This window comes from Macrobrachium rosenbergii, chromosome 24 (assembly GCF_040412425.1).
Source record: "Macrobrachium rosenbergii isolate ZJJX-2024 chromosome 24, ASM4041242v1, whole genome shotgun sequence".
In the NCBI taxonomy this organism is placed as follows: domain Eukaryota; kingdom Metazoa; phylum Arthropoda; class Malacostraca; order Decapoda; family Palaemonidae; genus Macrobrachium; species Macrobrachium rosenbergii.
The window spans coordinates 5,438,672-5,462,606 of NC_089764.1; positions in this window are offsets into that span (position 1 = coordinate 5,438,672).

The following is a 23,935-nucleotide window of genomic DNA, read 5'->3' on the forward strand; positions in this document are numbered from 1 at the left end:
TCCTCGCCTTCCGTACATCACTAGCTCCAATGCCACCGCTCCTCACTCCACCAACGCCCGCCCTTCCCCCCGGCCTCCCATCCGCCCTCCACCAACTCCAACCTCCTCCTTCCCCACTCCACCATGGCCAACCCATTCCCCTCCGCACTCCACCAGCTTCATCAACCCGCCCCCAACCCTCCGAACTCCATCAAAACCACCTCCCCACCTCCTCTCCCGCCCTCCAACAACCTAGAAGAAGGAAAATACACAGCTCTACAAACTGTATTACGGAAGTAATAAAGTGAACGCCATATAAATATCAGCCTTATGGAAAGCTGCTTAACAAAAGAGTAAATTCCTCCTCTGCTAATGTAATTTGGAAGGGCGGCGCGTATTTTAGGAAGGAAGTTTATCGCTTTATTTCCTTTTATTGGTAGGTTGTGCAAGCTTATTTTCTCGTTTGATTACAACTAGTCTCTCTCTCTCTCTCTCTCTCTCTCTCTCTCTCTCTCTCTCTCTCTCTCTCTCTCTCTCTCTGGGGGGTTTTATCAGTAAATTGGAATATATAAATTTTATCGTATGTATATATTTCACAAACAAGGATTTCCAAAACATTATTTGGTATATAAAGTTACATCAAAATTTCAACGTAATTTGAGTTTTTGTCCTTTCTATTTACAATTGATTCGAAGCAAAAACAAGATTGAACATATAAAGACAGACGTACTTTACGAAACTTTTTATTCAAAATATAGTCCCAGATAAAAATGGCAAACCGCTTTATCTTTACAGCTTTCAAAACTTAGGCTATGCCCAAGTTCTATGTTACATAAAAAGGGAAATTAGATAAGGGATAAAGTTTCTCTTCCTCTCAAGCTGAAAACTGGGCAGAAGATTTTGATGAATGTGGACCCGCACAATACTCGTTTAGCATAAATTTCCACCTATCCAACTTTACTTTAACCGAATCTAAATATAAGAAACTTTCGATGAGAACTAGATAAAACTAAAAAAAAAAAAAAAAAAAAATGTGCATTTTAAAACAGACTTAGGAGTTTGACCCCAACCACAACGTTTAGCTATGGTTACGATGGGACATATGTCAAGAGGCGTCTTCCAAATTCAGGTAGGATACGACGTCAAGGTTACATTTGCTGGAGAAAGTTTTGGTAACGACAAATTCCTCTGGTTATTATTACCACACCTTTGTCACTCTTCTCATTTTATACCCATTTTCATCACTCCTTGACCGTATAAATCTTTCGATGCTATCCTTAAAAAGGCCAGCGGTACTCGATTTTTCAGAGATCAGCCAACGTTGTAATAAAGTATTCAGAGATTTTTATTTTTGTGAAATTTGGTAGTAGCGTAATAATAATAATAATAATAATGTGAGAACTGTTGACTGGTTCGGGCGTAGAACAGAGGTGTACAACCATTGATTCATGCACCAAAATGATGCCGTGAACCCTACCAGTAATGATGAAAAAAAAATTAAGTCTGGAAAAAGCGTAAAGAATAAACAGAATTAAAAAAATTTTTCTGCTGCCAGAATATTATAACATAGAGCTGGAATAATGTTAAATAACAAAGAATATAAACTTCCCGCACTTGAAAAAACAAGTGAAATATGTTGAAACAAACAGCAATTTCGTAAAATGTATCAAATATTTAGGACATGTGGCAATCCCTTGAATGTCGTTTCCAGGATTTTGCTAAACCGAAAAACTGCATCACGGTCATTAATCCATTTTTAATCAGTGAAGAAATAAACGCAAAGAAAATTCTTGTTACAGAAAAGCGGAACTGATTGGCCTGAAACCAAATTGACTATTGAATATGAAACTTGATGGGCTTTTCTCAATTCCAAATGATTCTGATATTTGCAATTTCAGCCGATCACTGCCCTGTGAATATTTCTCCGAGTTAAAACAAAAATAATAAAATCTGTTTCTGTCATCTCGAAATGACATAAATCTGACTATGAATTTTCAGGAACAAAACTGGTTACCAATAACGCCTCAGTTGATATCTAATCGATATATCATTAAGATATTCAACTCCTAACACTGAAGCAAATAATGATTATCTTGTATGTAAATATAATCAATACGTCCATATTACCACAACGTGACAAGAATTGAATGAGGCTAATCAGATCCTAATTTGTATCTGAGCTGGTTTTGAAAAAATCTTGACCAGTATCAGCTTTGCGAACTATTAAGTGGACCATCTGCCACATTTAAGTTATAATAATTTTTCTGAAAATCACAAAACCATTATGATATTTTATGGTAATTAAATACGAGTTGTTAATTCTAGTTTAGAGCGAACAACTTTCATTTATATATGATTATTACATTATTAATAACAACATGGTTAGACTCCCTCATTAAATTATAAAAAAAATAAAGTTTTCTGTTTGATTATATGGTAGGTTTTAATTGCTAAATTAATAAAATTTGGTATCCTGCTTGATTTGTATTACCGTTCTTGTTGAAAGAACCTCCTTTAAATAATTTTCCCGAGTCCCATCTCTTTAGTACACTTCAAAATCTTCTCCTTAAACATATTCTTTGGAACTTTGTATGCAATCTCCTTGTTTACTATTTCCTACCTAATTCGATCGCACTATTTCTTTCTTCATTTGTACACCATTATCTCTGTATTCTTGTTCTTTCTCCTCTTCGTAAGCTATCCAGTGTTATTTTCATGTATTTCTTACCATTATCTTAAAAAAAAACTCATTTTGTTTCTTTACCTTCATTGGCTGATCCTCTTCTCTTCAAAATAACCAATAATGATAAACCTATCGAGGAAAAATTGTAGTCTGTCTTCAGATAAATTCCGACTTCTGTTTATTGCACCCCTTTGATTCGTCCTGAGCCAGATGACACACATGAATATCCTCTAACAATGTGAGAAATCACGTACCAGATTCACCATAGAAACATACTTAGAATGCTTTTTATTTATAGCAACGAACTGCACTTTTTATTAAACATTCCTTCAGTAATACATTAACCATGTAATGAGACTTCATATAAGCTCTAAAATGAAATTTTACTGCTGACTTCCCTCTTCAACTTTAAAACTATCTTCATGTAATTTCCAATTTATTGTAAATCAGTAGCTTAAAGCTCCCTAAGTTAATACAATCAACAAGATTTTCAGACCTCCCAGAATTAGAGGAATTTATTTCTGGTGACAGAAATTCATTTCCCGGTATAATGTGGTTCGGATTCCACAATAAGCTGTAGGTCCCGTTGCTAGGTAACCAATTGGTTCTTAGCCACGTAAAATAAGTCTAATCCTTCGGGCCAGCCCTAGGAAAGCAGTTAATCAGCTCAGGGGTCTGGTAAAACTAAGGCATATTTAACTCAGACCTCCCAGATCTCAGTTTTCTGATGAAATGGATAACATCAGAAAGTTACTAAACACTTTATCTTCATGGCACCCTGCTCTCAGCGTGTCGGTGACTTACAGTTCCTCTCATTTCCCGAAACTTCCACCGTTTTTGTCGTTATGAGGTGATTTTCCTGACTGCACCTTCTTCCTAAACATTGCCTGTTCATATCTCTCTGCGCCATCACTTGCCTGTACCTTGTTTACAGAATCAAAGTGTTTACACGTGTCTTGACTTGTGTGTATAATTTCCCTTACTCTGAAACTTCTCACGAAGCTTTTCCCGTGAACACTCATTTTTCAATATCTCTTGCTGATCTATCAATATCAGTCATGTGTCACTTGTCTTATTCCCTCGATCCGGAGTCTACTATATACAGTACGTTTCCTATGTAATAAATATGGCAGTCTTCCGTTCACCTCTATGTCCATTACACTCTGTTCAGGCAAGGATTCTAACTTTCCCAAATACTTTATATTTCAACATCTTTGTTTCCCATTGCTGTATCATTCACATTTACTGCTACAACGTTCTTTACTTGTTTCATTCAGTCTCATTTATTCACTCATCAAACAAAGACATATGATCTCTACCGTTTGGACACGCCTGGCGTTACTTCCTGGAATATTCTTCCCTTGTTTAAAGTCTCTCAGCCACATATAAAAAAAGATATATGTTTTGTCACATGTCCATTAATCCTCTTCTTTCCAGGTTATAGGGCAAAAAATTCTAGCTGAGCAGGAATTAGAAATACTCGTAACAAGTGTTTTCAGTCCTTGTTTTGCCTATTTAGTAAACTTGGTCAGTTAAATTATTTTTTTAGCTAATATCCTTTCTCCTCCACCTTTCAGCAATTTTACATAGCTGTATAAAGAAACATGTATGTATTGTACAGAACATGGAGCTTACCCAGAAAATAGAACTGTGGGTGTGATATGCCTGTTTCTAAATGATTGCCATTTATTGTTACTGAGATTAATGCTCAATCGTTTGCATGGAAATTGGGATGTTTAACTTTTTGCATAGGTTTTGAGACTGTTATTGCATATTTTGACCTAGTACTCTTTCAATATTCTATTTTATTTTGGACATTAATATATGTATGATAGTTGGCTAAAGCCCAAATGCCTATCTGTAAATTTGACCATAAAGTTTGATATAATCTACTTACTATTTTTAAAATGGCGATCAAAATTGCTGATTATAATTTTTTTTTTTACTTGTCACTTTAGAGATATAGTTATTTTTAGTTTCCTGTAAACGAAAACTATTGAGATGGCTCTGTCTGCCCGTCCACACTTTTTCTGTCCACTCTCAGATCTTAAAAAACTGGGGCTACAGGGCTGCAAATTGGTATTTTGAGCATCCACCCTCCAATCATCAAACATAGCAAATTGCAGTCCTCTAGCCTAGGCAGTTTTTATTTTCTTTAAAAAGTTAAGTTTAGCTATAATCGTACTTATGGCATCACTATAGGTGCCAACAACACAGGCCACCACCGGACCATGGACGACGTTTCATGGGCCACAGCTAAGAGTTTCATAGGCCGTGGTGGCTGAGGCTACCACTGGACCGTGGCTGACTTTCACGGGCCGCGGCTAAAAGTTTCATGGGCCGTGACTGAAAGTTTCATACAGCATTATACGATGTACAGAAAACTAGATTGTGTCGAAGAAACTCAGGCGTATTTTTTACTTGTTTCCATTATCTCTAATTATGAATGCGACCTTTACATGGGCAACTTTTATTTTAGCCCTCACCATGTCCTTCAAAAGAAATATTTTGTCTATGGGCGTAATGAAAGAACATTTGAGATCGTAAAAGTGAGACAGACAGACAGAAACAGAGAGAGAGAGAGAGAGAGAGAGAGAGAGAGAGAGAGAGAGGCGGGTGAATATTATATGCTTATTTCAGTAAAAAAAAAAGATTAATAATAACATAAACATATTTCAGTCAAAAAAACATTAAGTGATTCATTATAAGGTGACTTTCTAAAAATATTAAAGAGATTAAAATTCCTGTCCCTTAGCCGTCATTAATGTCCTATTTTTCTGAAACAGCAGAAGAGCGGAGATAATGGCTCAAAGATTTCGAACTAATTACTTTCGTTTTTGACATAAAGCGACTTTTTTACCGTCATTTTTGGAGATTAGCCTCTCATCTTTTGTTGGGATTCTCCAGTGCAATGATATATTTTTACAATTCCGGTGGAAACTGAACCGTGATGGAAATATATAGATGATTTCCGCTTAGTTTCAGGTTAACACTATTTTAGCTAAGTTTATCTACATGAGATAATCATACACTTCTCTCTCTCTCTCTCTCTCTCTCTCTCTCTCTCTCTCTCTCTCTCTCTCTCTCTCTCTCTCTCTCTCTATATATATATATATATATATATATATATATATATATATATATATATATATATATATATATATATATATATATATATATATATATATATATATATATATATATATATATATATATATATATATATATATATATATATATATATATATATATATATATATATATATATATATATATATATATATATATATATATATATATATATATATATATATATATATATATATATATATATATATATATATATATATATATATATATATATATATATATATATATATATATATGAAACACTTAAGAATATGGGTATAGTATATTGTTATTTTTGGGGAAGGGGTGTTAAGCAGTTTGCTTGGAGACATTCTGGGCAAAGGTAAATGGAAACAGCACCTACGTATTCAGCAAGTCACTGCTGACGAAGGCCTAGCATCAGTATGGCTTCTCACGGAGACAAGGGACATCATACCCTGGGAGATGTGCTGGTTATTCCGCTGGAAGTCGTCAAGATCCAGCGAGAGAGAGAGAGAGTTCGCTTTCATGGGTGTGTCACACTAGTTATGAACTTTTCAGTTTCACTACAGGTTAGACATTTCAGAGTTAGATCCCTTTGTGCTCAGATCCGCTTCCTTGGAAGATTTTGTGACTGCCTGTTAGGTGAGCTGGAACTTTATGTTCAAGAAAACACGAAATGGGTTTAATTAACTCTGTTTAACAAAAATGATTAATTTTTATCTTCTATGTCCCTTTGATTTTTATTGATGATTTTATCACGTTTAATTGTGTGCATTTCTTTTGGGGTTGGTAACGTGGGAAAACATCCCACATTTATTTCTTTTCTCTGATCCTATTTTTAAAAGTTGTGCTTTCCCTTTCTTGCTTCAGATGTATCATGAATAGAGGCCAATATAAATAGAGGGGAATGTGACTTATCATGACTTCGGTCATGCTGACTCATTTTAACTTTTGTGATGTAGAGACTCATTTAGTGGAAGCTGATAGCACCTTGATATCTTACTTGGTTATTTTGAGGGTACTAATTCTGGGACATAGATATGCCCATTTCATTTTTATTTAATTTCAAACCACTTGCCAAGTTAGATTACTGAATAAATTATATTTTTTGGTGGTCATGTGTTCGTTGTTCTTCCTTAGTTCAGTTAGTGACTTGGATGACGAGGGAGAGAGAGAGAGTTGACGAGAGAGACAGAATGTGCTGACCGAGTACTGGCCATTGCTACCGGAGAATCTTTGAGATATAAGATGATATGACATTGTTCTTAAAACAGATGTGGAAGGAGGTTATGACCCTATCTGACCTTGTTAGTAGAGCCTAATATATATATATATATATATATATATATATATATATATATATATATATATATATATATATATATATATATATATATATATATATATATATATATATATATATATATATATATGTAATGTATATATAATGATAAAAAAAGCTAGTCCCATCATTAAACTCGAAGAATTCCTCTATCCAATTGTACATTAGGTGATGGCCCGTTGCATTCGTCTTTCGTTTCTCGGTCATTAAAGGTTCTGTTTTTAGTTACTCTTTGAAGCATCCCACTTGATGGGTGTTTTATATGTATATGTTTATATTTTTCATGTTTCTTCTCTTAGCTTTGTTAATTTTATTGTGATCTTTACTAGTTTTCACTGTTGCTGATTTTTACTATTTTCATTTTGTTTTACTTTAAATTATATTGGTGTAACCAGTGATGTCAACATTACATGACGTCTTTTTTTGTGTCTTTTTAGGTTTTTATGTTTTTTATATCTCATTGTATTCTGCTGTGGTCTTTGCAATTTTACTATTTTGTTTTACTTTTATCAGGGATGTTAATGCAATAAATCTACATTTTTTGTCAAAATATTCTAAGAGTTGTTACTATTTTTGATTTTTTGTATTAAAATGCAACCGAGAAGTTTTGTGAAATGTCGGCACAACAAATTATGAAATGACGTCTTTTTCGTTACCCAGTTTTATGTGTTTTATATTCAGTGTCTAATGTTATGAATATATATATATATATATATTTTGTTTTATATATATATATATATATAATATATATAAATATATTTTGTAAAATATTCTAAGATTGTATATATATATATATATGTATAAATATTTTTTATTATATATATATATATATATATATATATATATATATATATATATATATATATATATATATATATATATATATATATATATATATATATATAGATATATATATATAATATATATAATGTTATAATATATATATATGTATATTATGTGTGTGTGTGTGTGTGTGTGCGTGTATGTATATATATATATATATATATATATATATATATATATATATATATATATATATATATATATATATATATATATATATATATATAATCATAACAAGAGCAACTGATTAGAACACATCTACTGGGTAACGATGAAAAGTACAGTGCATTTCATAATTTGTTGTGCCGACATTTCACAAAACTTCTCGGTAGCATTTTAATTCTAAAAAAATGTGAACACCTTTTTATTACTTACAATAACTCTTAGTATATTTTGAAAAAAACGTAGATTTATTGCATTGACATCCCTGGTAAAAGTAAAATAAAATAGTAAAATTGCAAAAACCACGACAGAATACAATAAGATATAAAAAAAACTAAAAACAAAAAAAAAAAACGTCATATAATGATGACATCACTGGTTACACCAATATAATTTAAATAGCAAAAACCAGTAACAGTGAAAAATAGTAAAGATCACAATAAAATTAACAAAGCTAAAAGAAGAAACAAAAACATAAAACACTACAGAGTAAAGCACCCACCCAGTGGGATGCTTCAAAGAGTAACTAAAATCAGAAGAACCTTTAGCGACCGAGACACAAAAGACGAAGTGCAACGGGCCATCACGTAATGCACAATTGGATAGAGGAATTCTGCGAGTTTAATGATGGAACCAGTTTTTTTTTTATCTTTATGGACTTCAGGACGTGAAGTTGGTGTTTATTTTGTGTATGGACTACAATTTGGAAATCTTTGGCCTCTATATGCATTTTTACAGATCTTTGAATGATTCCAAATTATAAAGGTTCCATTTTGTAGCAACGGTGATATTATCTTTAGGGCATACCACTTTTGGCAAAATAAGAACAAGTTGGACACTGATTTTCAAGAAGGAGGGCTTCGTTATGTTGAAAGACTTGACACCGGACAAGAATATTATCACAAGACCAGATAAAGGTAAGGGTATAGTGCTTTTGAAAAAACAATAGTACTTGAATAAAATGGAGACTATACCCAATGACCAATCAAAATTTGAAAAGATTATCCCATCAGATTTATATAATATTACAAAACCTGAAGACAAAATTAACGTCATAGATGAATTAACATATCAGAAATTATTTGTTTCTGGGTCATCATACGGCATCTTGTATGGCCTACCCAAGGTTCATATGGCAGGTACACCTATGCGGCCTATTTTATCTGCTATTAACACCGCTAATTACAAACTGGCTAAATTTTTTATACCTCTGGTAGAACCGCTAACAAAAAGTTCCTACACTCTAATGAATGCTCACCTTCAAGAGTGAGTCTTATTGAAGACCCAAATTTCTATATGGTAAGTGTAGACGTGGAATCTCTGTTCACAAATGTATACCTGTGGAGAAAATCATAGAGATAATCTTAAATAAGCGTTTTATTGATGATAGCGTTTATTTCTAATAATTTTTAGCAGATCGCTTTTTAAACAAATTCTAGAGTTTGCCGTGCGGGACACGGACTTTATTTTCAACGGAGTAGTGTACGAACAGGTGGAAGGTGTGGCGATGGGGTCGCCACTTGGGCCCACGTTCGCAAACATATTCGTGAATGCTTTGGGAGAGAGCTTTCCTTCCGGACCCTTTTCTACCGAAGGTACGTGGACGACACGTTTCTACTTTTTAAACACGATTTTAATGCAGACGCTTTTCTGGAGTTCGCCAGTTCCCAGCACCCTAATATAAAATTTACCCTGGAAAAAGAGTCGGAAAATAAGCTTCCATTTTTGGATGTGTTGGTTTCAAGGAGTGACCAAAGTTTTAGTACGGTCATTTACCGGGGAGTAACGTTCACTGGTCGGGAATGAATTTTTATGATTTGTGCTATTTTAATTTTAATTTGAACTCGATTGTCACTCTCCTCCACAGGGCATTGATATATAGATCTTCCTGGTTGAGTTTCCTCGGAATCATTAAATTAGGTAATTATTTTCAAACAGCTGTTTTCCCCGTAAACTCTTTCTCAGGTACTTGAATAAATTACTCACCCGGAAAATGGTGCCTCCTATCTCTACAGCACTATACCCAAACTAAAAATGTATGCGAGTTTTCCTTTTCTAAATAATGATAATTTCAGGAAAAAAATAATTGATATAATAGACAAGGAATTACCAACCCTAACTTTGAAACTTATTCCTAAGAACCCTGTCACCATTGGTTCCTGTTAAAAGTGCACTTGGACTCTCATAGAGGAGTAAGTTTCAGGACAGGGAGTAGACTGTCCAGTTCAGAATATTCGAATATTCGAAATCATTCAAAGATCTGTAAACGCACATAGAGGCCAAAGATTTTTCCAAATTATAGGCCACGCATAAAATTAACAAGAGCTTCATGTCCTGGAGTCCATAATGCTGAAGAAAAAGCCAGTTCCATCATTAAAATCGCAGAATTCCTCTATACAATTGTACACTACTTAATGTCCCTTTGCACTTCGTCTTTTGTGTCTCGGTCACTAAAGGTTCTTCTGTTTTTAGTAACTCTTTGAAGCAATGTTTCTTCTTCTAGCTTTATTAATTTTACCGTGATCTTTACTATTCTTTTACTGTTGCTGGCTTTTACTATTTTTATTTTGTTTTAGTTTAAATTATATTGGTTTATCTAGTGATGTCAAGATTATTTGACGTCTTTTTTTTTTGGGGGGGGGGCTCTTTTTAAGATTTTAGGATTTTATATCTGTATTCTTTTGTGGTCTTTGCAATTTTACTAATTTATTTTACTTTTAACAGGGTAGTTAATGTAATAAATCTACATTTTTTTTGTTACAATATTCTAAGAGTTTTATTGTAAGTAATAATAAGGTGTTCACATTTTTTCAGCCTTGAAAATGCAAACGAGAAGTTTTGTGAAACGTCGGCACAACAAACTATGAATTGTACTGTGCTTTACTTCGTTATCATATATATATATATATATATATATATATATATATATATATATATATATATATATATATATATATATATATATATATATATATATATATATATATATATATATATATATATATATATATATATATATATATATATATATATATATATATATATATATATATATATATATATATATATATATATATACATATACATATACATATCGTAATTTTAGTATACTCAGTTGAAAGTTTCGAGAAATCTTTTTTATTTTGAAACGTTGAAAACATAAATATTTTCTCTGTATGGGAACTTGTCTGAGATCGTATCAACTGTTGCCTCTTAAGATTGATCAAAAATAAACTTCTGTCTCTTTCGGTTCAAAATTATTATAAGGGAACAAGCTTATTTTTTTTTTTACATATCGAAATGCTTGCAAGCGCTTGAATTACTGATATTACGTTTAAATATTTTCTCATTATTCTAAGCCGGACCATGACTGTACGGAAATGAGTTTACTTAACTTCTCTTTCATCTCTTCAGGGAATGCTTAGATATTTTCCTTATAACATCACTAAGACCTTTTCCACTTACTGGAAGTCTTTTCGGTTGAAATTCATTATTTTTTTTCCTTCATTAAACCGGTTTTTGAAAGCAGTCGCCCCAAGTATCGCTTTATTTGGAGCGTCTCCTTAAATACACTTCGCAGAACATCTGCAGGAAGCTCACGTCAAAAGTGCCTTGATTAAAAACCATTATTCTTCCCGTTTCATCATTAAACTGTCACACAGTTAGCGAACTGTTCCTGCGGAGGCGACATAATCATACATTCTTCGCTTCCTGTTTCACAACGGCACCCGGCTGCTTCCCTCCAGAGCGCTCGAAATTTCTCTTATTCGTGTCATGTTTACGGTTGCTGATGTTAAGCTGAATAATATTGTCGCTCGAAGAAAGTCTACATTTTGTAACGAATGCATTAGCTTTTGTTGGACTTCCGGTTTTCTCTCTCTCTCTCTCTCTCTCTCTCTCTCTCTCTCTCTCTGTGTGTGTTGAGAGGTATGTTTGTGCAGAGTAGCTGGATGTGGCAGTTATTCGATAAAATGTCAAGTACGATAATTGTCTGACGTACATTGTAAAAAAAAAAAAAAAAAACAATGAAATGCTTTAATGCTTACACGTTCAGAGTGCCAAAGTATTTATACTCGTACCTGCTCCATACTGTTGGAACAAAAATTCGATCTGTGGGAAAAAGGAATTTTTAGGAATATATGTTCAAAAGCTGAGAGAGAGAGAGAGAGAGAGAGAGAGAGAGAGAGAGAGAGAGAGAGAGAGAGAGAGAGAGAGAAATTGTATAGCATTCGTTGTAATATGTGAAGCTTCTCAAACTTTCGATGGGGTAAAAGGGCCTTTATATCCCTCATTCTATATGAACCACTGAAAAACCCTGTTACGTCATATACCAAATTACATAGATTCAGTTTCAAAAATCTTGTTACAGTACTTGACAAGCAAACCTGAAATTCACGTATGCCATATGTCATGACGTATGATTAGGGAAAAAAATTAAGACATTGGAAAATATACATTCATTATTGTTATTATTTAGGAATGTAATGGGACCACAGGGTCGTGAATGTATGGCAATCCTGGTTCCAAGTCAAGACAGTCACGGGAATCATTGACAGGTCAAGGTTTTTCTTATTTAACAACCTCACCAGTAAAGGAGCGCTTCATACAAGAGAAGCACGGCCTCAGTGAGAAAATACGGTTTCCATTACTAGGCAATCATTGCCATGGTGTATTCGACCGCCGTGGACGTGGATTTGTTCTCTATTCCCTATACCATAAGACCATTAAATGCCCGTGTTGGTTATTATCAGAATTGGTAAACTATGAAATATTTATAATCCAAGTACCGTGAGTGTACAACTGATAAAGTACCAAGCAACGTTACGACAGTCCGGTAATAACTTCTACCTGTTAATTTTAAAATGAAAGGCAAAGAATATAATTTAGAGATATAAAACCCACGACTGCCAAGTGGACTAGTAAAAATCTGGTATTAGGTTTCCTAGACACTAGGAACTGACATTACTGAAGTAGATCTTTTCGACTTTGATTGCATTTATGCTATATTGTTTGGTGTATTATTGTATTTTTGGCATTAATCTTATTCATTAACCTTATATCTTTAAGCTAATGTTAAATTTGAACGGTGAGCAATGGAAGCTATACAATAAGAAATTACCTTTAAATTTCAACTTTTAAATCAATACAACACCTTCAAAGATATATCATTTTTTTCCTGGGAGAAAATTTTAAATTTAACGTCATTATAGTATAGATTCAAAACTAGTTTTACAATAACGAAAATTAATACTAACTTTTTATTATTAAAACATACCTAATATTAAGTAATAAACGTTCCCTATCTTATTACTGAACTTAAAAAATCTTACATAGTTACGTAGGAGTTATCTAAATATCAAAATAAAAAAAGGAAAAGAATTAATTTAAATCTTTCAAATTAAGCAGTGACTTTATTTAAAATCTTTAGGATATAAAAACAACGTAAGGTACGTTCACTTCTAAAAATGGCTAGACTACTGAAAATGCTCTTACCACCTGAAAGCAAAAATTCATTTGTTTGTTGGTTGTCTGAACCTCTCATGCACCTGCCCACAGCGTAGATCTTTTGATACGTCTCCTAAAAAAAAAAAAAAAAAATAAGGACGTGTTATCTTTCGCGTAAATCGTCAAAGTTTTAAGTTGTTTCGATATTTGGTGACGTGACTATTCGTATTATGGACGATTTCCAGCAGCCTGGGAAGGAATTAATTCTGTACCGGTTGAACTTGTTGGTTTGAAAGATGGTCTACGCTAAGTCGTGGCAACTCTCCCAGACTCTGCAAAGGCTAAGTTTCACTCCTGTTAAGTTAAGCATTTGATCAATTAAGTTCTTTCGGGACTGCAGTAAGTAGTTTGTTTCTCGTAATCGCAATACTGCATGGATCTGTCATACTTTCTATGTAATGGCTTGTTGTAATGGGCTTAGTTTTGTTTTTGTTTCTTGAACTTAGTTTCTTTTATTTCATGCTAAAATTATCCTAATTTGGCTATTCTGTTGATAATTTAAATGTCATACCTTTTCGTTCGGTTTTTGTTATACAGGCAATTATAACTGATGCGAGTTTCATACATATTAGTGCGCATGGACAACAAAGAATAGTGCTTGTCTTTGTGATAATTTATTTTAGGTTTAATCAATATTCTGTAATGTATTGTCTATCATATACTATTACTTCTTGTTCTTCAATTTTTCGCTCCTAGGTTATGAAACTCGACTAAGCCGTAGGTAATTTATTTCTGTACTACAAATTTAATATTTTTCAGTATAAAGTTGTCTCTGAAGGTCCATAAAAGTTAGTATTCAATCTATTGTGTTCTAAAAAATTAGAGCGTGCCTGTTAAAATCTTTGTGCATGTGTGTAAAACGGTCCTTTTTCAAAGCTTTATATCAACCCTGAATCTTGTAAAGAAATGACTGGATATAATTTTTGGTTAAAGGAAATCCCTATACTGCTATAATGGAAATTTAAAGCTACTTCCAGATTTTCGTGAATTCTCAAACTCCTAAGGAAGCAAACTACTCCTGTGAGGAATTAAGTGTTTGAACAAGGATACTTTTCCCAAGCTACACAAAAATGCAGTATTTTTCTTCTCAGGAAACAAGGTAATGCATACAACGTTGTATGTCAACCAACCAAACCACCTTTTTTTTTTTTTACCTCCACCCCTATAGGGGCGGCGCCCCTGAAGGGGTGGAGGCCCCTCCATAGGTCTTCTGTCCAGGTGCATGGGAGGTTCAACAATCAACTAACCAACTAATATTTTCTTTTAGTTGGTAAGTGCATCAGTCTATGTTTAGAAAATAACGTTCCTTGCCCGTGATTCCTTTCTGTTTTAAAAGGCTTGTAGAGTAACGTGACTGCTTGGAATTCTGTTTTTTTTTTTTTTTTTTTTTTTTTTTTTTGTTAAGACCTTGTAACGTACCAATTAGTCTGGCATTCAAAGACTGGTGACAAGATAGTACAGAAGTAAGTTAACGTAAGCTTCTAAATATTTGGTGAGGTTAAATTTAATATCTCTTGAAATACCCTTGCTGTTCTTAATTGATTAATTTCCAAAGTTCAGTAATAGTTTAATTTTACTTTTGCATTTGTACTTCTCAACCTATAAGAACGTTAACTTTTAAAAATGTTTCCAGCTAAATTAAATTTTTATAGTGCAATGCTTTCAAAATTAAGATGTAACGAAACTTTTTTGTCTTTTATTTGGAACTTTAAAATCCTTAAACTATTTAACCTAAATTATAGCTTCCATTTGTTCGTACTTAAAATTAACGTTAGCTAATTTGTCAGTTTAAAGCATATAACTTTTAAGTGAGATTCATGTCAATAATACAATGGGCAGGCCTATATTTTCACAATACAACAGACAGACCTATGCTTAGCTGTGACTTTCATACAATTAATAAACCTATACCAATTATTATAAATTTGACAGACTTTATTCCATTAATGATAAAAGTTTACGTAAAAGTTAACAAATCCCTTTTTCCGAAAAATTAATGACAGATTAACTGTGATTTTATTTAATAGTCCTAGCAAAGCTGAGTTTTGTAACTTTGCTCAGCAGCCGAGGTCGTTCCTTTGGTCACATCACTTGTTAGCTCTTTTGGGTACCTCTGGTTTCTTGGTTTGCTAGCACTTGCTTTGATTTTTTCTGTATTGTTCTGGTCAGAGGTTTTAGAAGTGGTTTTCCTCAATAGGAGAAAATTTTATCTATTGCTTAGGCTTAAGTTCATCAAAGTTAAACATCAATTTAGTGACTTCATGAGAATCTCAGATTTAAGTTATAAATACTTGTAATGGAAAACATTTCTGCCCCCCCCCCCTCCTTTTTTTTAGGCTGTGTCCGCGCGGTCGAGCTACATCGGACAAAGTTCATCGAACAAAACTCGATCGTGTGGACGCAGCTTTACAGGATATTTATTTGAACAGCTCTTTAAGACAAGGCAAACAATACTTCTGATATTAAAGACCTCCAGTGTTCGTTGCTTTTACTCCACAATAGTTTTTAAATGAGATGAGAATGGAGACTGGAGTGCTGCTATACTACACTTTATGCTATAAGTTGTCCTGCTTTTATGGTTCAAAATTTTATTTGGTTATTTGACACTTCAATAAATTGCATCAAATTTTGCACATGTAAATATGAGTGTTTCGACTTAAATAAAAAAAAAAACAATAAAAAATAACAATTGTAAGGTTGCAAGTTTTTTACCATAAATTTCGAATGATAAATCTGTTTAAACTATTTACCTTGAACAGTTGAAAATTTTAAATAATAATTGGTTGTGCATTACTGAGACATATAAAGTTTGTTAATTTGTAAAACCAGAAGTCGAACCATATGTACCATCACTTGGTAATATTACTGTAAGAATGAGTTATAGTTTTATTACCAGAAACTCTTAATAGTTTAATGGTTTAGATTTCCATAAGAGAAAATCTGATGTCTGTTAAGATTTGAAGTTTAGACGTCTGATGTTTTATAGAGGAATGAAAATTTAATATATTTATGAAAGGTCTCTTACTGTTAAAGAAAAATAAAAAAATTGAAAACTGATTGGTGGTTATATAATTATTTTTGTCTTCCGTTCATTGCCTATGTAAATAAAACTAAAATACTGAGAATTCGTGTTTCCATAAAGAGCAGATAATCTTCTATACAGCAAAAATGAAGCATAGAAGTTTTGAAGAAAATTTTGCACTACCGAATTATCGAATGTCAGAACTTAAATACTTTAAAAGTCAATTAAACTGTTCAGACAATGGCAGCAATACAATGATATTGAATTACAAATATTCTTGAATAAGAATATAGGACATTGCAGAAAAATTCTCCATAGGAGAGTAATGCCGTCAGTGCACCTCATGCGGTTCACTTTAATACTTTAGGTTCTTTGCAGCGTCTCTTTGGCCGCTAGCTACAGTCCCTTTCATTCCTTTTACTGTACCTCCGTTCATAAGCTTTCTTCCATCTTATTTTCCACCCTCTCCTAACTATTGATTTATAGTACAACTGAAAAGTTTTCCTCCTGTTACACCTTTCAAACCCTTTAACTCGATTTCCATTTCAGAGCTGAATGACCTCATAGGCTCCTAGCGCTTGGACTTGGCATAAATCCTATATTCTGTTCTATTCTACAGAGCACAGGAAAGATTATCATCTTCATTGTGGCTGACGTTAGGAAGTATTTGAGGTAACTGCAGTTTAGAGCAAAAGGATGGTTTTTGTCGGAAATTAACACAAAAAAAGTGGCATATGGTTCTGTTAGTACAAGAACATGAAACACTCAAGGTGCAAGCTGGAAAATAATCTTGAAAGCAAAACTAAAATTGGAACTAAAAATGGGAATAACCCTCTTAGTTACGTTGACTTTTCAGACCTTAAAGTCTGCTACAACAGTCCACCCACAGATTATTTCGACATTAAACTAATTTGAAAGTATCTAGAAACGAGGTTTCCTGTTGAACTCATTCGCTACCCTCATTCTCAAATAATTGTGTGAGTTATGTAAATTCAGAGAGCCAATGAAAAATAACTGATAAAAGAGTCTTAATATTTACTCCGTCATATACAATGCTCGTCTGGAGACACGCTGCAATAAATTGTTGATGGCATCTTAGTCCGTTTTTATAAAAATTGGGTCAATAAAATAAGCATATGGTAGTTAGAATATTTTGAGAATCGTAAAATAATTGATGGATTAATAAAAAAAAATGGTGAAATAAATCCCTAAGGTAAACTCAAGGGCAGAAAACAAAACAGAGAAACTGAAGACAGTTTAATGGGCACGTATGAAGCACATTTTATCTGGGGACTTAACAGAAATACCCAAAACATCATCTCTATGGAAATTCATTCCTTAAAATGTATGCTCCATCGAAGAGGGTTATCAGAGTTACTGGTGATTTACCTATGAAATGAGCTATTGAGGTACTTTTAGCTTGAGCAATCCCCACGTCGGTTGCCGTAGTCTGAATGAAAGCAGCTGTGATGTCCAGCTAAAGTTAACGCGGTTCGAAGGTCATAGAGGACGCGTCCCCGTAGTTGGGTAGTGCCGTCAGCACACCTCACAGAGTGCACTGTAGGCATTACTAAAGGTTCTTTGCAGCGTCCCCTCGGCCCCTAGCTGTAGCCCCTTTCGTTCCTTTTACTGTACCTCCATTCATATTATCTATTTTCTATACTGCTATCCACTCTCTCTTAATAATTATTTCCAAATGCAACAGCGATTTTGTCCTCCTGCTACACCATTCAACCCTACCTACTCTCAATTTCCTTTCCAGCGCTAAATGACGTCATAGTTCCCAGTGCTTGGCCTTTGGCCTAAACTCTGTATTCCATTCCATTCCATAGAGGACACTTTTCCTTGTATATAATTCATAAAAAAAGAAAGTGAAATACAGGGGAGTTGACTGGTGTTCCTTAACCTAGCCTTCCCGGTAGGAGGATGGTGCCCCCAGTGAACCTCACTCGGTACAGTGTACGCATTATTTACGGTTCTTTGCAACGTCCATTCGCATCCCAGCAGCAAACCCCATTTCCATTCCTCCTTTTACTGTACCTCCGTTCATATTTTCCTCCATCTTACTTTCCACTCTCTCCTAACAGTTGTTTCATAGCACAACTGCAAGATTTTCATCCTGCCACACTTGAAGACCCTTTTAGTCTCAATTTCCGTTGCAGCGCTGAATAACCTCATAGGTCCTAGCGGTTGACCTTTGCCCTAAATTCTATATTCTCTGCATGGTTGAAGGGCTTCACCTACCCCGGACGACAACCTAACCGTATTGTCCTAGACTATTACAGCTAGGAAACAATATTTTACATTCCTTGAGAATTTGTTATATAAATCTAATTACTTATTAACTGTAGCATACCATTTACATAAGAGACTAAAAATGGGTTGGCGTTAAAAACGATACACTGAAACAGTAGATTAGCTATTTCGCTCATAAACTGTAAAAGGAGTAACACTACAAAATTATCAATGATTATGAAAATATATGAAGTTAAGTGTTAGCTATTTGCTGATGATGCACAATTTTACCTGATCATAGGTAACAAGATACCACAATAGTGAGATGATCATATAAAGAGCTGGAGGAATTCTAAACAGTGAAAAGGATTATCATAAATATTTACATATAGAAGGAGGTGACATATAGATAGATAAATATTGCCAGGGTCTCCCAGTAGTAGCAGCCATACCCCCATGAAACCCCCACAGAGGTCCCAGGGTCACAACTCGACGTCAGCCACTGCCCTCCCCGCCGCTCCCGCCCCGCAGCTTCAGGACCATCGGTACCTCAGGGTTCAGGGTTGTATGCCCCCCACTAAAGAAACGCAGTAAACATGTTAGTGATACCTAAGTTCCACCTCTTGAGATAGCCCATTGCTACCTGATGGTCATATCACAGTGCCACATGTTAAGGCCATTCCAGCGCCACCTATTATTAGTATCCCGTTGCAACCTGTTAGTGGCATCCCAGTGACACCTGTTAGTGATACCCAAGTTAGTGGTACCCAATGTCACCCTGTTAGGGCCTTTCAAGTGCCACTCTATAATGTCACCTTAGTGCCACCCGTTTCTGATATCGCAGTGCCACCTGTTAGCCATACCCAAGGCCACCTGTCAATGCCGAGCCTATGCCAACCCAGTATCACCTGTTATTAATAATATGGTGCAACAGTTAGTTATTTTTTAGTCCATCCCAGCCCTCCATTTCTTTTTTCGAAGGTGTTATCGTTTTCTTACTTGTCAAGGGAACCTGCGTAAAGATTTCCATGGTAAATCAAATCACATTTTGGTACCATTCAGGCAACACGTAAAATGGTGATTAGTTTTGACGAAGAAAATTAACTCGTTCTTTTCCTTTACTCGGCTCTTCAGTGGTTGGCAATAAAATTCTGCCCCTTGGACAACGAAGAACTTCAACCTTCCCGTCTCCTGCCCTACAGTCAGAATTTTCTCAGGGACTGGGATAGGCATGATTTTGCTCAAGTTATTGATGGTAACATTTTAACAACTTAATTAATGTATACCTCTTTAGCAAGCAGCAAAATTAACAATCTTTCCATTTGTGTTTTTGCATAGTGTTAAGCAATGGTTAGATATTTTTCATATAAAACGCTAAATGAGATCTACCAATGCATTTTCATCTTAGAGACGTTTAAGGTATCGGCATCCAGTTGCGGTCCACATTGCCAGCACAGCCTCCGATATCGAAAATTACCAGAGCTTAAACAGGTTGCCCACCCCTGGTGTAGATAGGAGTGAAAGAGGTGTATGTATGAATGGTTCTATTATTTATAGAATAGATATAGTATTTAGGATATATGAAAAGAATTTCATTATAATAATTACTTCGGTAATGGAATATGTATCCTTCATGCACACGCAACATTTGTTCGTAAATAAGAACTGATACCTTTACTAAATTACATACGAGGCCAGTGATAATTACCGAAACTTGTTGGTAGGTCTGCAGGTGACAGGAACCTTCATTCCTTTAAAAAGGGGAATGAGTTTTCAAAATAAAATGGGACGGAATAATCACAGATATAACCAGGAACTTGAATGAATATGACTGTAATCGTCCTTCTCTCCTGTCTCTCCCTTTCTCCTTGAACATCATCATCATCATCATCATCTCTCTCTCTCTCTCTCTCTCTCTCTCTCTCTTGGTGGCTCAGTGGCTCTCGTTCGGCGCACAAAACACGGGAAAATGCATTTGATTGCTAAATCAGGCGAGGAAACGAATGATTTTGTCACATTATCAGAAAATCGGTAATACTGTATTATTGACTTTGTCAATGTATTGATTACCTTCTTTGTAATTCAACTGCCGTGGGTCTTAAATGAAGGTAGAGAGCTGGAGAGGCCAAACATACAGAAAATGACGCCATAGATGAGTGAGCAGCGCTCACTGTCAAAATATAAACAATTAAATATCTCCCCATTTCCCTTTCTCGTCCAAACCCCTATTTTGTGTATACGCAACTACTGAAGCGTAAGGTATTAATTAAAAACCAGTAAAAACAATTAAGCTCTTAATATCACCAACTTCATCAACAGCTTGAAATAACTGGTAGGTTTCAAAGGGTTAAGAATATATTGTGTATGTTGCTTCTATAGTACCTTAAAATAAACTGACAAAATAACTTCAAAGAGCCACTTTATCCATTTGAATACTCTTTCCCATTTGTTGAATACGTTTTGACTCTGCTCTTCCTTATATATATATATATATATATATATATATATATATATATATATATATATATATATATATATATATATATATATATATATATATATATATATATATATATATATATATATATATATATATATATTTATTTACCCGGACGAACGAAACTTCAGTCAGTAATGAGTCACATAAGCATAGATTTAGCTTCATTTTGCGACTTTACTGACGAGCTTAACTATACGAGGCCGACCCAGCTTTAATCATGAAATGGTTTATAATTTGACTAGTTGCTGACTTAGCTATTATATCGTCTTATATATCTTCGGTCTCTCTTACACTTTATCTTCAATTACGAACAACGGCAGTGAAAGGTTACGTTTAAATTCAACAACTTTTCTAATGCGAAAGTCTGTTCACTTCTTAAAATCTCCTGGTCCCGTTTGTCTTTCCTCTGTAACTTATGGTCGCGGACTCGCGGTACAATATCCGTCTGAACAATACGTTTTCGGAAATGTATAACTATCAGTAAATGGAACTGCTAGGTTACAAAAGTGATTGGTTTAGGAACACATCGTAGGATCCAGTACAGTATCACTGACTAATAACATAAAAATGAAAATTACTTGTTGATTATAATTAATTTTTATCTGTTTCGCGAATTGTTGTCAGCAACCGAACCCATGTTTAGAGAAAGTGCAGAAAGAAAGAAAGAACTAAGTTGTAACTGTACATGGCGTCGTAGATTCCCAGCTATGTGGGTTAAACGAAATCCCCTTTGCCATCTATATTTTAATTCTCAGCCAAGAGTGAACTGCGAACATATGTTGCCTTTACCGTAAGTAATCACATAAAAATAGTCACAAAAAGTATATATAGTAACATATTCCAAGTATCCGATCGTTGCTGAAAATTGTTTAAACAAGTTAAATATATATACCTTACAGCTTAATAGTTTTAGAAGTTCGTAAAAAAAACTCACTAGATATTCTCGTTTATGTTTAACATATACTTTAAATGAGAGCTGGTACTAGCGAATTCTCACTTTTTCCAGGTAAAACACATTATTACTCTCATTATATTTTATATTTAAGGTAGTGGAAAATTTGTGCGAGGGGACAAACTTTAAGAGGGTATTAGCATTTTAAAATTGTATTGCAGACATTCGTCACCTTGTAACCTGTAATACAACTAAAGAAGCAAAATAAATGAATTATGCACAGTTTTTTTGTTTTGTTTTGAACTGGGTGAAAGAATCAAGAGAGCTACATCTTAAGACTTCAAAATTCTTGAAAGGATGATGTTAACTACTTTCTTTCTCTCTCCTGATGAGTTATATATATATATATATATATATATATATATATATATATATATATATATATATATATATATATATATATATATATATATATATTTATAATTTTCTTCTTAGTATTTCCCTGGGTTTATGGTATTTTACAGGCCGGCAACTTTTATTTAACTGGCCTTGGAGTTAAAACTTGCGTAAAGGGAAATCGTAGAAAAAAAAAAAAAGAAAAAGGGTGAATTTAGGAGCTGAAGGCTCTACTTCATAAGGATTTGTTATGTAAACACTTGGGGATAATTCAAGAATTATATTTACAAACGAAATCATTTGAAGGGAAAATGGATAAGCAAATTGATAAAGGGCTTGCAATGCCTGAAGATCCTTCTACTGGAGTCTTGACTAAAGGCAAGGCACAGTCCAAGATGAGTCCACTGCGAATGGGTCCCTCTGCAAGAGAGATTTACACATTACACACCAATAAAGGAACAGTATAACACCGAATATGACTCGAGTTTGCACTGAGGGTGCCAAAGACTCGAGGAATGAATGACCACTTTACACTAGAACACAGGACATTGGGAATGGCACTGGATAAACTGGCACAAGGACAGAAGTGAAATGCTGGTACTCCAAGCTTTCTAAAGGGCAAACGGTCGTGACTGAAAAGTCTTCACTCGCACTTTACCTTATGGGAAGCGGGTCTCTGGCGAAGAATGACGAGGGACGATCACACGTATGGTGGTGCCCTCGAGGATGACTGGAGTCTGGAGTCAGACAGGGAGGATGAATGGTCTCTCAGCAAACTGCATCACCCGCCAGCGTGTATGGCTAACTGCACGACTCCTCCTCGCACGACTAACTAACTGCTTAACTGCTTCCAGCCTCCTCCGGTCTCTTCCTTTTAAGGCAAGCGGCCAGGGGTAGGAGCCGTGAGCAAATGATGAATCACTTGCCAGGTGTTCAGTGATTCGGTGGCCTCTTCCAGGTTTCTTGAGGAGGTAAGACAATTCAGGCAGCTTAATTTGCGTTTAGAAAGGCCGTTTTAAGAAGCTTAGTTGGGCCAAGCTTCTTAAGGGAGTGGCATCCAGTTTTTCTCCCCTTGTCCCTTTTTATCTGTGTCATTTCAATATCTGTTCCAGGTAAAAACAGGACAGATTGGAATGTTGATAACCGTGCTCTGATTCCTAGGTCAAATACGATTAAAACATGTGGTTCTCAATAAACAAAGGGTAAATTAGGTGGGAGGGGAGGCGCCCATACACGACTTCTTGACTAATATAATATATATATAT